This window comes from Cetorhinus maximus, chromosome 22 (assembly GCF_964194155.1).
Source record: "Cetorhinus maximus chromosome 22, sCetMax3.hap1.1, whole genome shotgun sequence".
Taxonomy (NCBI): Eukaryota; Metazoa; Chordata; class Chondrichthyes; order Lamniformes; family Cetorhinidae; genus Cetorhinus; species Cetorhinus maximus.
The window spans coordinates 4,764,421-4,779,633 of record NC_135900.1 but is presented as its reverse complement, the minus strand read 5'-3'; the positions used below and the strand labels follow the sequence as shown (position 1 = coordinate 4,779,633).

At 45.9% G+C, this 15,213-nt stretch overlaps 1 protein-coding gene across 1 annotated transcript in view; it reads right to left on the bottom strand.

Annotated features, from left to right (window-relative positions):
- The window catches only part of nr1h4 (nuclear receptor subfamily 1, group H, member 4), a 97,383-nt gene extending 92,231 nt beyond the window's left edge, over positions 1 to 5,152 (bottom strand). Inside the window, exon 1 of the mRNA XM_078567669.1 lies at positions 4,995 to 5,152. The gene's annotated coding sequence lies outside the window, so the exon portion shown is untranslated. The remainder of the gene's footprint in view (positions 1 to 4,994) is intronic.
- Between the last annotated feature and the right edge of the window lie 10,061 nt (positions 5,153 to 15,213).

The window sequence follows — 15,213 nt, the reverse complement described above, 5'->3', positions numbered from 1 at the left end:
TATTCAGTGAGGACAAGGTTATACCACCCATAGCCTCAGAAAGAATACAATGATGGGCTTTAATCCTGGTAGCATACGAGTATACTTTTGTAGATAGGCTTGGTAGTCAAATTGCAAACGCCGATGCACTTAGTCATTTGCCTTTACAAGAAAAAGTTGTGCAAGTCCCAGTTCCACAAGAACTTATTTTGTTGTTACATTTCTTAGAGTCATCGCCGGTATGTACACGACAGATCAGAGACTGGTCAAACAGGGACCCAGTCCTATCACAAATACGAGAGCAAGTAATTTATGGTTGATCACAAGAGCCTGTATCTGATTAAATGAAATCATACTTTAACAGAAGACATGAAATAACCAGCCAGGATGGCATCTTATTGTGGGGAGCACGAGTGATAGTTCCTCCAAAAGGATGAAAGCCATTGTTAATTGAACTACATAGTGCACATCCAGGAATTTCCCGAATGAAGACTATAGCACACAGCTATCTATGGTGGTCTGGGATGGATTGTGGAATAGAGAGCTTAATGAAGAATTGTGTGCAATGTCAGCTGAAAAAGTTACCTTCAACAGCTCCATTGCACCCTTGGGAATGGCCAGGCAGACCATGGGTGTGGTTGCCCATTGACTATGTGGGGCCTTTCCTGGGAACAATGTTCATTGTTGATGCCCACTCAAAATGGATGGACATATATGAGGTGATGTCACCAACATCCTCTGCTACAATTGAGAAGCTACGTCAAAGTTTTACCATCAACAGGCTACCAGAAGTAGTGGTTTCTGATAACTGCACGGCAATTATAAGTGCTGAGTTTCAGTGGGTTATCAGCCTTAACGGTATCACTCATGTAAAAACTTCACCGTACCACCCTTCCTCAAACGGACTGGCTGAAAGAGCAGTCCAAACGTTCAAGTCAGGCATGAAAAGGTTAATTGGAGATTCCTTAGCAACCAAGCTAGCACGCTTTCTATCCCATAGCCACAGTATTTATATGGCTAGTCCAGTTTAGTTTCTGGTCAATGGTTACCCCAGGATGTTGCTAGTGGAGGATTCAGTGATGGTAACGCCATTGAACGTCAAGGGGCAATGGTTAGCTTCTCTCTTGTTGGAGATGGTCATTGCCTGGCACTTGTGTGGCCCAAGCCTGAATGTTGTCCAGGTCTTGCTGCATATTGGCATTGACTGCTTCAGTATCTGAGGAGTCGTGAATGGTGCTGAACATTGTGCAATCATCAGCGAACAACCCCACTTCAAACCTTACGATGGAAAGAAGGTCATTGATGTAACAGCTGAAGATGGTTGGGCCAAGGACACTATCCTTAGGAATTACCTTGCTACAACTGATGGCTGGGCAGTGGTTGGCCTTCCCAAGGATCAAGGGCCCTGGAGGTGGAAACCCCACCCCTTAGAGCTGCTGCCACTCAGAGGCTGGTAGCTGTCATTGCAGGCAGCGCCACTGGGGAGCAGTGATTGCTGCCGGTAATGCACCAAACAGAGGCCTAGGGTCATCAAGGGTCCCAGGCCATAGGTGAATGAAGGCGGGATGGAGGTTCATTGGTGGGGGGGTAAAGGGTGGCTCTCAGCGAGCCTCCCCCCCAACCATGCCCATCACCTCCCACCCCATTTAATCTCCTGTGGAGGACAATTGAGTATCAAACAACCTCCGCAACACATTTATACTCCGCAACAGCTCCTTCACTTTTAGACATCATGGGCCAAAAGTCTCACTTTTCAGGTCGAATTTAATTGGCTGAAGACCATCAAATCTAAGCATTCAATTATCTCTATCTCTGCTTATCTTTATAATTCTGCCGCCAACCAAGGATTCACTCAGCCCTTGATATAAGGCGTTAGTCAATAAGGTCAATTATCTGCTTTATCTGAGAGTCTTTTCCACATATCCATGGCTGCATTATATTACATCATGGCAAAGCGAAAATCCAAAGCAATAAGTTTCATCACAGTTATCACAATGAGGAAGCCATTTAACAAGAGGGCAAGATTAGATTCCCTACTCTATCGCTGATAAAGGGAGCTGGTAACACAGTGTGTGGTGTAAGTGCCACAGCTAAGTAGCTGTCAGTGCACATTGGAGATTCATGTACAGCCAGAGGATGGGGAACAGGGCAGATCATTTTCCACAAATGCAGTGGGCACAGAGAAAAATCAAGAGGAAGAGAGTAGGAAGGGAGATAGAGAGAAAGAAAATGGAAGGTGGGAAGGACGGAAAGAAGGAAGGAAGGAAGACTTATTAGAAATAACAGCTTATAAAGGAGGAACTTGCATTTATCAGTCACCATCTCGTGTCTCAGAAACTGCTTCACACCCAACGAATTATCTTGAAATGTCAGCAATTGTTAACGTCCTCATAAACAGTAATAAGTTAGACAATCAGTTAATTAATTAATGGTTCTGATTAAAGATTATCTTGAACTGTAATATTAACTCTGTTTCTCTCTCCACGAATGCTGCCTGACCTCCGAGTATTTCCAGCATTTTCTGATTTTATTTCAGATTTCCAGCATCTGCAGCATTTTGCTTTTGTATCGATGGTGTTGACCTGGGGGAGGGGACTATTGGCCAGAGAAAACCCTTATCTGCTCTTCATTAAATGGCGCAATGAGATTATTGGTAATTAATAAACCCAGGGCAAGTTGAGAAAGTGGTTAAGAAAGTATCTGGGATACTTGGTTTTGTAAATAAGAGGATAGAAAATAAAAACAAGGACATTGTGCTAAATCTTTACAGATCACTGGTTAGATCCCAGTTGGAGTGTTGTGTGCAGTTCCAGACTTTAGGAATGATGTTAAGACCTTGGAGAAATGGCAGAGGAGATTTACTAGGATGGCACTGACTATGAAGGACTTCAGTTTTACCAATATTACAACAAGGTTTCAAAAGTATTTCATTGGCTTTGAAGTGATTTGAGACATCCTGAGGTTGTGAAGGACTGTTGCAGGAATGCAAGTCTTTTTATTTAATATTCCTCTTTTAGAATTAATGATCCAAATCGCTTTTCAAAATTGACTTGGACTCTATTTTGTTTCAGCAATGGTTATGGCAGAGAATTCCACATTCTCACCCTCCTCAGTGTAAAGAGACTTTTCTGAGCTCCCCTTACTTCTTTTGGTGATTATCTACAGTTCAGTGACCTCTTGTTGCTGTATCCGCATTGAGATTTTAGTATGGCAGGAATAACAACCAGAAGCAGAACCCCTAAGAACATACAAACGTGCAAAATAAGTGCAGAAGTCGGCCATTCGGCCCCTCGAGCCTGCTCTACCACTCAATAAAATCATGGCTGATCATCTTGTGTTTCGAATTCCACATTCCCATCTACCCCCAATAACCATTGATTCCCTTGCCTCACAAGAATCAATCTACCCCTGCCTTAAAAATATTCAGTGACCCCGCCTCCACCACCCTCTGAGGCAGAGAACTCCAAAGTCACACAACCCTTTGAGAGAAAAAAATTCTCCTCATCTCTGTCCTATAAGGGCGACCCCTAATTTTAAAACTGTGCCCCCCTAGTTCCGAACTCACCCACAAGAGGAAATATCTTTTCCACGTCCACCTTGTCAATACCGTTCAGGATCAAGTATACTTCAATCAAATCACCCCTCACTCTTCTAAACTCCAGTGGAAACAAGCCCAGTCCGTCCAACCTATCCTCATAAGACAACCCGCTCATTCCAGATATCAATCCACTAATCCTCCTCTGAACTGCCTCCAACGCATTTATATCCTTCCTTAAATAAGGAGGCCAAAATAACACACAGTGGAGATGTGGTCTCACCAATTCCCTGTGTAACTGAAGCATATCATCCTTACTGTTATGTTCAATTTCTCTTGTAATAAAGGATAGCATTCCACTAGCCTTCTTGATTACGTGCTGTACCTGCATACTAACTTTTTGTGACTCATGCCTGAGAACACCTAGATCCTTCTGCACCTCGAAATTCTGCAGTTATTCTCCATTTAAGTAATACTCTGCTTTTTTATTCTTCCTGCCAAAGTGAACAACTTCACATTTTCCCATATGGTATTCCATCTGCAAGATTTTTGCCAACTCACTCAACTTATCTATATCCTTCTGCAAACCCCTTATGTCTTCTTCATAACATACTTTCCTACCTATCTTTGTGCCATCTGCAAATTTAGCTACCATGCCTTCACTCCCCTCATCTAAGTCATTGACGTAAATTGTAAAAAGTTGAGGCCCCAGCACAGACCCCTGCAGGACTAGTCACATTCTGCCAACCAGACAAAGACCCATTTATGCATACTCTCTATTTTCTGCCAGCCAGCCAATCTTCCATCCATGCTAATATGTTACCCTTTACACCATGAGCTTTTATTTTCCACAGTAACCTTTGATGTGACATCTTCTAGACTTCGTGCTGCTAAACATTTTAAAGAGAAATCGCATTATAATAGTGATTTAAAATAGTGAGAAGGTACATTTAAGTCATGCAAAAGTTTCTAACCTTGCCCTCTGAATAAATCACAAAGCTCTTTGCAAAAGTAACATGTAAAAACATTCATTTCAGATAATTAATTTGCACAGCCGAGTCTATTGGTGTTTAGAGCACTTGTAAAAACATTTCAAAATGGTACAAAATCTATAAATCTTCCAATCTCCATTAGGGAGCCATTGAAACATTTCTAAGACTGAGGAACATTTCACAAACATCAAACAGTATTTAAAAATAAAACTCACGCAACCAACAAACATTCGCCATCAAAACTTCTCAATTTGTCAATCAGAAGAGATTTTGGACATGGGGTAATGCTGAAGGAGCCTTTTTACGGCTTTTTCATCGATCGACATTTTCAACCTTAATGCTGCTAAATTAATTGCGTACAGGTACATGGTCTAACTTTCCACAAAACTATTCCTGACAGACTATACACCCAGAATGAACGGCTTCCTATATACTTGCCCAAAGCAAAACTACAGGCCGATATACGTTTTGAAGAAACATATACTTACAAATGTGAACCTGCTGTTACTAATTAGACTTTAAATTCCACTGCTTTGGTAGAATGTTGTAATTCATGTGATGATCTAGACTGAATTGTGCCTGTTGTCGACCCTCAATTTTACAGAACTCCTCATCCCTGGACTCACTAAAACCTCTCTTGTAAAGTATTCGTGGGTCAGGATGAAAGTGCAAACATTGGGATTATTCATTAAACAGTTTGCCTAATGCGCTCTATAACATGTCTTGTTTCTGACCAGCTTGTGACACTGCAGCAACATAATAAAATGGAGATGCACCCAGAACAGGCCAGCCAGACCGATGATACTTAATGGGCTGTGACACGGATGGGAAGGGGGTGAAGTATTAAAAGAAAGAGACCGGAAATAGAGTATAAAATGAAATCATTAGAAATGGGTGGTTGATATGGGACAAGCAATTAAAACAAAAAGATCATACAGAAATAGCTCTGGAAATTAAATGATTAACTATATAGTCAACTATTTATATAATAATGAATCGATGGGGTTTGTGATAGATTAAACACATTCCACATAAATTATAACTCAGAATATTCAAAACACTGGACCCTTCCCTCTGGACGCATTATTTTGAAAGAAAATCCCTAACCATCGGCCTAGCCAAAATAGAAAGAGAATGAGTAAAGAATGGTTTCAATATCTAACAAGTCTAGTGATTTCAATGTTCAGGTCTGCCTCACCCCGAGTTGGATTTGAAGACAGAATGCTACAGTTAGAACCATGTGCATTTTAGTTTAAAACACCATATGGAAAATAAGAATAATAATCTGTGTTGAGAATAATCTGTGTTGAGATATCCTGTACAGTTGCCAACTGATCACCTGGATTTGTTTCTGGAAGAGATTTCTCCAGAGCTCAGTAGACAGTAACTCAGTAGACAGCACTCTCACATCTGCACGAGAACATTATAGGTTCAGGTTCCACTCCAGAGACCTGTGTACAAACTCTCGGCTGATGCTCTGGTGCAGTACCGAGTGAGTGCTGAAGTGTTGGATGCACCATCTTGCAGATGAGATGGTGAACCAATCAGATGGCTGTAAAAGGTCCCATGACACTATTTCCAAGAAGAGCACTTATTCTTAACCAACATCACAAAAACAGGTTATTTACCTAACTGCTGTTTTTGGGAGCTTGCTGTGCCGCAGGATGGTTGCCTGTTTTTTTATTCGTTCATGGGATGTGGGTGTCACTGGCCCTAATTGCCCTTGAAAAGGGAGGGCATTTAAGAGTCAACCACATTGCTGTGGGCCTGGTCTGGAGTCACATGTAGGGTGGTAGATTCTCTTCTCTAAAGGGCATTAGTGAACCAGATGGGATTTTACAACAATGGCTTCATGATCCAGACTTTTCATTGAATTCAAATTTCACCACCTGCTATGGCAGGATTCAAACCCAGGCTCCCAGAGTGTTACCCTGGGGTCTCTGAAGTGCTAGTCCAGTGACAATACCACTATGCCATCACCTAAACTGGAGAACTGTAAAGTGTTTTGCATTGCTCTGAGGTCATGAGAAGTGCTGTGTAAGTGCAATTCCTTTCATTCTAATGTCCCACAAATTGGTGATTTTTGCCAGTGATTGAACAGAAATCCATGGATTTTGGAGATTCCTATGTCCTGCAGGCTTTTCCAACCAGACAATCCCAACCCACAGAGCTCACAGAGGAGTGTAAATTTGTAAAATATCATTGACAAATATACAAATGCCTGAGTCGCACCTGAGGTTCACACACATCTTACCCCACCCCCTGTAACACTTGCCAGGATCTCCTCCAAACTCCCCCTGTTCAGACATTACCAAACCCACACCAGGTTCAGAGTCCCCCAATCCAGGACCTAAAATTTATCTCACTCCCCCTCCAAACCCCTACCTCCGCCCGTTACCGCACACCCCATCCTCAACCCTCAACCCCGATCCCAGCTCAGGAGATTTATGGACACTTTATCTACTTTAACCTCTTCCCCCAAGAGGTGAGGGTGCCAACACTGAGCCAAGCCTGATACATTTCAAGTGTCACATCCCCTTTCTCATTGTGAACAATGCCACAGGAGATGTGTTAGTGAAATAGAGCCTTTTGGCCACCTAAACTAATTTCTACCCAGCCCAGCGGTTCTGGTTGTAAAGCTTTCTCTTTAAGGCTATCCATCAGTTTGTGATGACTAAATAATCTCAGGAATGTAGGTGTGGCACACTCAGTGTTGATTAGGTTCAGATTTGTGTTACGAAACAAGTAAAGGAACTGCAGTGCAAAGGATGAATCGACAATTGCAACAATTCCTACTGCTACTGAATGTCTAACTTTGACTTCTTTGATCAACTGTTACCGAAGGTGAATTACACATTCACAATAACGATTGACACAATGAAATGAATTTGCATTCATTCGGAGGGATTTGTGAAATATATTGTAGCTTCTTCATGTGAATGTCAAGGATCCCATGGCACAACTGGAAGAGCAGGAAATTCTCCTCAGAGTCCTTGACTACTCAGGAAAAATTGAATGACCAGTGATCAAAGATATGCACTGCTTCCACCTTGCTCCTGCTCACCTCCTACTACCTAGAACTCTCTCCATATTCTGCTCTCCTTGTGGCCCTGCTCTCTCCCCGTGCTCCTGCTCTCTCCCCGTGCTCCTGCTCTCTCTCCCCATGCTCCTGCTCTCTCTCCCCGTGCTCCTGCTCTCTCTCCACGTGCTCCTGCTCTCTCTCCCCGTGCTCCTTCTCTCTCTCCCCGTATTCCTTCTCTCTCCCCATGCTCCTGCTCTCTCTCCGTGCTCCTGCTCTCGCCCCGTGCTCCTGCTCGCTCTCCGTGGTCCTGCTCTCTCCCCGTGCTCCTGCTCTCTCCCCGTGCTCCTGCTCTCTCTCCCCGTGCTCCTGCTCTCTCTCCCCGTGCTCCTGCTCTCTCCCCGTGCTCCTGCTTCTCTCCCCGTGCTCCTGCTCTCTTTCCCCGTACTCCTTCTCTCTCTCCCCATGATCCTGCTCTCTCCCCGTGCTCCTGCTCTCTCCCCGTGTTCCTGCTCTCTCCCCGTGCTCCTGCTCTCTCCCCGTGTTCCTGCTCTCTCCCCGTGCTCCTGCTCTCTCTCCCCGTGCTCCTGCTCTCTCCCCGTGCTCCTGCTCTCTCTCTCCATGCTCCTGCTCTCTCCCCGTGCTCCTGCTCTCTCTCTCCGTGCTCCTGCTCTCGCCCTGTGCTCCTGCTCTCTCCCCATGCTCCTGCTCTCTCTCCCTGTGCTCCTGCTCTCTCCCCATGCTCCTGCTCTCTCTCCATGCTCCTGCTCTCTCCCCGTGCTCCTGCTCTCTCCCCGTGCTCCTGCTCTCTCCCCGTGCTCCTGCTCTCTCCCCGTGCTCCTGCTCTCTCTCCCCGTGCTCCTGCTCTCTCCCCGTGCTCCTGCTCTCTCCGTGCTCCTGCTCTCTCCCTGTGCTCATGCTCTCTCCCCGTGCTCCTGCTCTCTCCCCGTGCTCCTGCTCTCTCTCCCCGTGCTCCTGCTCTCTCTCCGTGCTCCTGCTCTCTCCCTGTGCTCCTGCTCTCTCCCCGTGCTCCTGCTCTCTCTCTCCGTGCTCCTGCTCTCTCTCCGTGCTCCTGCTCTCTCTCCGTGCTCCTGCTCTCTCCCCGTGCTCCTGCTCTCTCTCCCCGTGCTCCTGCTCTCTCTCCGTGCTCTTGCTCTCTCCCGGTGCTCCTGCTCTCTCCCCGTGCCCCTGCTCTCTCCCCGTGCTCCTGCTCTCTCTCCGTGCTCCTGCTCTCTCTCCGTGCTCCTGCTCTCTCCCCGTGCTCCTGCTCTCTCTCCATGCTCCTGCTCTCTCCCCGTGCTCATGCTCTCTCCCCGTGCTCCTGCTCTCGCCCTGTGCTTCTATCAAGGGTAGACATACACTCCATTTTGAAGCAGGCACGCCCATCCCATTGATATCTGTTAGCAAATACCGGTTTTATTAAAAACATTATTAACTACTCTTTACATGCAGCACTTACATGTTATAAGTATTATATAATATTATAATTTAGATGTAGGAGCTCTTGTGGTGCAGTGGGTAGTGTGGCTGCCTCTGACCCAGAAGTTCTGGGTTTAAGTCCCACTCCAGGAGGGCAAGGAAGGTGTGTTCATAATGTGGTCAAACAGGTTGATTATCAATCTGTATATCTTTCCAACACATGTTAATGACAGGCAGTAAGGGTGGGAGAGGTTCCTGGTCAGCCATGTGATAGAAAGGAATCTGAGCCTTTACCATACTTCCGGACTACAACATGCATGTGAAAGTGTAAGTTGCCAAAGCAACTCAGGGGCCAGTTGGCTGGATGACTAGTCTGGATCAGATGAGTGTCAACAGCATGGGGCTTGATTTCCCTGTTTAGGACCTGCCTCCTGGACTGGATCTACTGGTTGTGCTGCTGTGGATTAGACATGACTTTGTTCGGCAAAGTGAAGGAAAACAGTTTAGTTTGGGGTCTGTGACTACTGATCTGTTTGAAAAGGATTCTTCAACAAAAAGCATTTGAAAACAATTGCCGTTGCCCTAAACAAAGTTCAAGACTCAGGCTTAACCATTATCAGCAGAAATATCAGAAAGCAAAGCTGTGGATGTTAAGTAAATATCACGCTGGACAACATGTATTTGCTGTGGGGCCAAAATCTGTTTTCTGACCATTGCAAATTCACATTCATTTTTTACTTACTAGAGTCAAGTACAAAGTCAGTCAATATCTTACAACACATTAGAAAACCACTCAGTCTGGAGCATGTAGAGATATGTTGTTGCACACACTGGAAGGTCATTGAAAAACCTTCTGTTGTGAGCTTGTAAGAGAAAAAAATGAATTTATATAGCGCCTCTCACACCCCCAAAGGGCTTTACAGCCAATAAGGTCCCTTCTGAAGTGTAGTAGCTGTTGTAAAGTGAGAAACGCGACAGCCAATTTACAGCCAATAAGCTACTAAGTGCACTACCATGCTCTTCTTCCAATAGCAGCATGATCAAAAACTGAACTGAACTAGCCAGACAAGTACTGTGGCTACAAGAACAACCAGAGGCTAGGAATCCTGCAGCAAGTGTCTCACCTCCTGACTCCCCAAGGCCTGTCCACCATCTACAAGGCTCAAGTCAGGAGTGTGATGGAATACTCCCCACTTGCCTGGACCAGCGCAGCTCCCACAACACTCAAGACACTCGACACCATCCAGGACAAAGCAGCCCACTTGACTGGCACCTTATCTACCAGCTTAAATGTTCACTCCCTCCACCATCGACGCACAGTGGCAGCAGTGTGTGCCATCTACAAGATGCACTGCAGCAACTCACCAAGACAGCACATTCCAAACCTGCAACTTCAACCAGCCAGAAGGATATGCGAAGCAGGTGCATGGGAACACCACCACATGCAGGTTTCCCTCCCTTCACTTGTAACTATCGCCATTCCTGCACTGTCGCTGGGTCAAAATCCTGGAACTCGTGTCAATGGGGAGATGCACAGAAACTTCATTCTATCAACATGCGGGTCTTGTGTGAACATGTACAGTGCATCTTGTATGTGAATCCCCATTATCCTGGCAGCAGCTGAGATGTTCTCACTTTGAGGCAGTTTGCCATTCCTGCCATCTTAGTGCTTCCATGGAGAACCAGAGGCTGGCTGCTCTGGGAGAAAGGCTACCCTCTGTACACAGTGAATCATGATGCACTACAGCTACATCACTCGGCCAGCAGCACACCCTGGCACTCAGAGTTCACAACCAAACATCAAGACACTCCCTAGACATTATGAGAGACGGTTAGACAGACTGGGCTCGTTTCCACTGGAGTTTAGAAGAGTGAGGGGTGATTTGATTGAAGTATACGAGATACTGAACGGCCTTGACAAGGTGGACGTGGAAAGGGTGTTTCCTCTTGTGGGTGAGTCCAGAACTAGGGGGCACTGTTTTAAATTTAGGAGGTCACCCTTTTAGGACAGAGATGAGGAGAATTTTTTCTCTCTCAGAGGGTTGTGCAACTTTGGAACTCTCTGCCTCAGAAGGTGGTGGAGGTGGAATCACTGAATATTTTTAAGGCAGAGGTAGATAGATTCTTAACAAAAATAAAAATACCTGGAAAAATTCAGCAGGTCTGACAGCATCTGTGGAGAGGAATACAGTTATCGTTTTGAGTCCGTAAGACCACTCTTAAGCCTGCCAACACCTCCAATACCTTGTCACTCCCCATATCAATTTGTTTAAGAACCTCGCAGTCTCTCTCCCCGAGTTCCATACCTTCATCCTCATTCTCTTGGGTTAAGACGGATGTGAAGTATTCATTCAACACTCTAGAAATGTCCTCTGGCTCCACCCATAGATTGCCCCCTTGGTCCCTTATGGGCCCTACTCTTTCCCTGGTTATCCTCTTCCCATTGATATACTTATAGAATATCTTGGGATTTTCCCTACTTTTACCAGCCAGAGCTTTCTCATATCCCCTCTTTTCTCAGTTTAAGGGAATTAGGGATGGGCAATAAATGATGGCCTTGCCATTGGTGCCCACATCCCATGATAAGAATAAAATAAAACCTTGCTCTTTATCTTACAGAACCAAGGTGCGTGAGTCGAATTAAGATACAGATCACGATTTAACTGGATGTAGAAATAGGTTCAAAGGGCTGAATGGCCTCCTCCTGTTCCAAAGTTCCTAAACTAACCCTACTTTCCAAGCATCATTCGATGTCAAAGCAACCGGCCCATAAAGAGAATATAACGGAGACGTACTCATGAACAATAAGAAACAAATAACTCGATTGGATGCAGATGATTAGAATCAAAGGTGACCTACCAGAAATCGCAAATCCACTAAATCCAACAGCAAGGACCAAAAAAGAGATTGCAACACCTCTGGTGTGGGAGTAGCCAACAATTAGCAACAGGGTAGCCTCCATGCCGAAGCCTTTGGAAAATAAAGTTTTATATTATTCGCTGGAATCATCATTTCAACCTATATCCAAAACTCTGCTTTGCATATCCAAGACCCATTCACCAATCACTCCTGAGCTTGTGATCTTTGGCTCCCTGTTCAGCACTGCCTCAGTTTAAAAACTCTCATCCTTGTTTTCAAACACCTTCATGGTCTTTCCCCTCCCCATCTTTGTGATCTCTTCCAGCCCTACAACCCTCCAGGATCTCCGCACTCCTCAAACTCTGGTCTCTTGCACATTTCAATTTTAATTGGTCCACCATTGGTGGCCGTGCCTTCAGCTGCCTGGGCCCTAAGCTCTGGAATTCCCTCCCTCAACCTCGCCATCTCTCTACCTCCCTTTCCTTCTTTAAGGCACTCTTAGAAAGCTATACGTCTCTGGTTAAGCTTTTGGTCACCCTTCCTAATAATTCCTTATGTCGCTGAGTATTAACCTTTGCCTGGGGCTGGATTTTGGCGTTTTTGGTGGTCAGGCAGGTAAAATATGTTGGTTTCCCAGCCCCGACCTGTTCCCCATAACATAGGGGTGGAGGGGTGGGGGTTGGTGTGGGGGTGTGGATAAGTCACCCACTTGGTCGCCTGCCCTTAGGCCTGTTGAGGCCTAATTAATTGGCAATTAAAGGCCTCAATCCATCTCCACTGCTATAAAATGTGGGCAAATGGATTGAGGACCATGGCAGGTGGACCATATTTGAAATGGCTTCTTTGAAAAGACAGGAAGGAAGTGGGGGGCACATCAATTGGGAGGTGCTCTGTGTGTATCGGTGGCACCACTCCCCAAGATGTCACACCCCCTCTTTGTTCCTGCCAGCCTACCCTCGAAAACTCTTTCCCCTCTCCCTAGGCTCTCCAATCCCACTCTGCCCCAAAAGCCTGGGACTGACCTGCCTCCGGTGGCCATTGCTCATCTTCCTGCAGCTCTTTGCAGCCCTGGCAGTGCCCACCACTGGGCTCTGGCATTGTTGGGACTACTAGAGCTGACAGCCAATAAGTTGAGGCAGTGGTATTGTCAGTGGGCTAGTACTCAAGAGACCCAGGGTAATGCTCTGGGGACCTGGGTTCAAATCCCACACGGCAGGTGGTAGAATTTGAATTCAATAAAAACCTGGAATTAAAAGCCTAATGATGACCATGAAACCATTGCCGATTGTTGTAAAAACCCATCCGGTTCACTAATGCCCTTTAGAGGAGGAAATCTGTCGTCCTTACCTGGTCTGGCCTACATGTGACTGCTGACCCACAACAATGTGATTGACTCTTAACTGCCCCTCTGAAATGGCCTAGCAAGCCACTCAGTTTCCCCACCACCTTCTCGAGGGCAATAAATGCTGGCCTAGCCAGAGACGCCCACATCCAATGAATAATAAAACAACAGATTGCCTGGCAGCTTTTAAGGGTGGGACTCGCTCCCACTGAGGAGCAGAAGTCAAACCTGAGCCTGTTTAGCCCGTCCCCAGTGTGTTATTTTGCTGCAGGACAGGCTTTTTAATAGTCGGTCCATTTGAGATTGACTTTCCTTCTGGTGGGTGGGGGGACACCTCCATGTAACCCAGCCCCTGACCTATGCTCCTGTGAAGCAGATTTTACTATGTTAAATGATAAATGTAAGTTGTTATTGTAAACTGTCATTAGTGTCAAATGAATAATTACGGTCACATTAACCCCCTTTTGCCAACAGTCGTGAGATTATTGACTCCTCCTCACATGTAACAATGGGTGAAGGTTATAAACTCTGGCGTTGTGCTTTGAGCGGGTGCTGGCATAATGTGTGTGTGCCCATATCGCTGGGCCAGAGAGCAGATGGACGTAGCTTTCCCTGAAAGTATTCACCATTCACTCGGGCTTAACCATTATCAGCAGAAATATCAGAAAGCAAAGCTGTGGATGTTAAGTAAATATCACGCTGGACAACATGTATTTGCTGTGGGGCCAAAATCTGTTTTCTGACCATTGCAAATTCACATTCATTTTTTACTTACTAGAGTCAAGTACAAAGTCAGTCAATATCTTACAACACATTAGAAAACCACTCAGTCTGGAGCATGTAGAGATATGTTGTTGCACACACTGGAAGGTCATTGAAAAACCTTCTGTTGTGAGCTTGTAAGAGAAAAAAATGAATTTATATAGCGCCTCTCACACCCCCAAAGGGCTTTACAGCCAATAAGGTCCCTTCTGAAGTGTAGTAGCTGTTGTAAAGTGAGAAACGCGACAGCCAATTTACAGCCAATAAGCTACTAAGTGCACTACCATGCTCTTCTTCCAATAGCAGCATGATCAAAAACTGAACTGAACTAGCCAGACAAGTACTGTGGCTACAAGAACAACCAGAGGCTAGGAATCCTGCAGCAAGTGACTCACCTCTTGTCCACCATCTACAAGGCTCAAGTCAGGAGCATGATGGAATACTCCCCACTTGCCTGGACGAGCGCAGCTCCCACAGCACTCAAGACACTCGACACCATCCAGGACAAAGCAGCCCACTTGATTGGCACCCCATCTACCAGCTTAAATGTTCACTCCCTCCACCATCGACGCACAGTGGCAGCGCTGTGTGCCATCTGCAAGATGCACTGCAGAAACTCACCAAGACAGCACATTCCAAACCTGCAACTTCAACCAGCCAGGAGGATATGGGCAGCAGGTGCATGGGAACACCACCACATGCAGGTTTCCCTCCAAGCCACTCACCATGCTCACTTGTAACTATCGCCATTCCTGCACTGTCGCTGGGTCAAAATCCTGGAACTCCCTCCCTAACAGCACTGTGGGTGTACCTACACCACATGGACTGCAGCGGTTGAAGAAAGCAGCTCACCACCACCTTCTCAAGGGCAATTAGGGAAGGACAATAGCTTGGCCCAGCCGGCGAAGCCCACATCCCTTGAAAGAATGTTAAAGATGCATCAAAGTGGTAATGGAGGCCAACTCTGCCAGGAGCGGCGGGTAGATCAGCAGCTCGAAGCAGGACGAGAGGGTCTGTGGCTTTGCCAACATATTGGGATTCTCGATGGCGCAATCGACTGCATGTTCGTGGCTCCGTGTCAATGGGGAGATGCACAGAAACTTCATTCTATCAACATGCGGGTCTTGTGTGAACATGTACAGTGCATCTTGTATGTGAATCCCCATTATCCTGGCAGCAGCTGAGATGTTCTCACTTTGAGGCAGTTTGCCATTCCTGCCATCTTAGTGCTTCCATGGAGAACCAGAGACTGGCTGCTCTGGGAGAAAGGCTACCCTCTGTACACATGAATCATGATGCACTATAG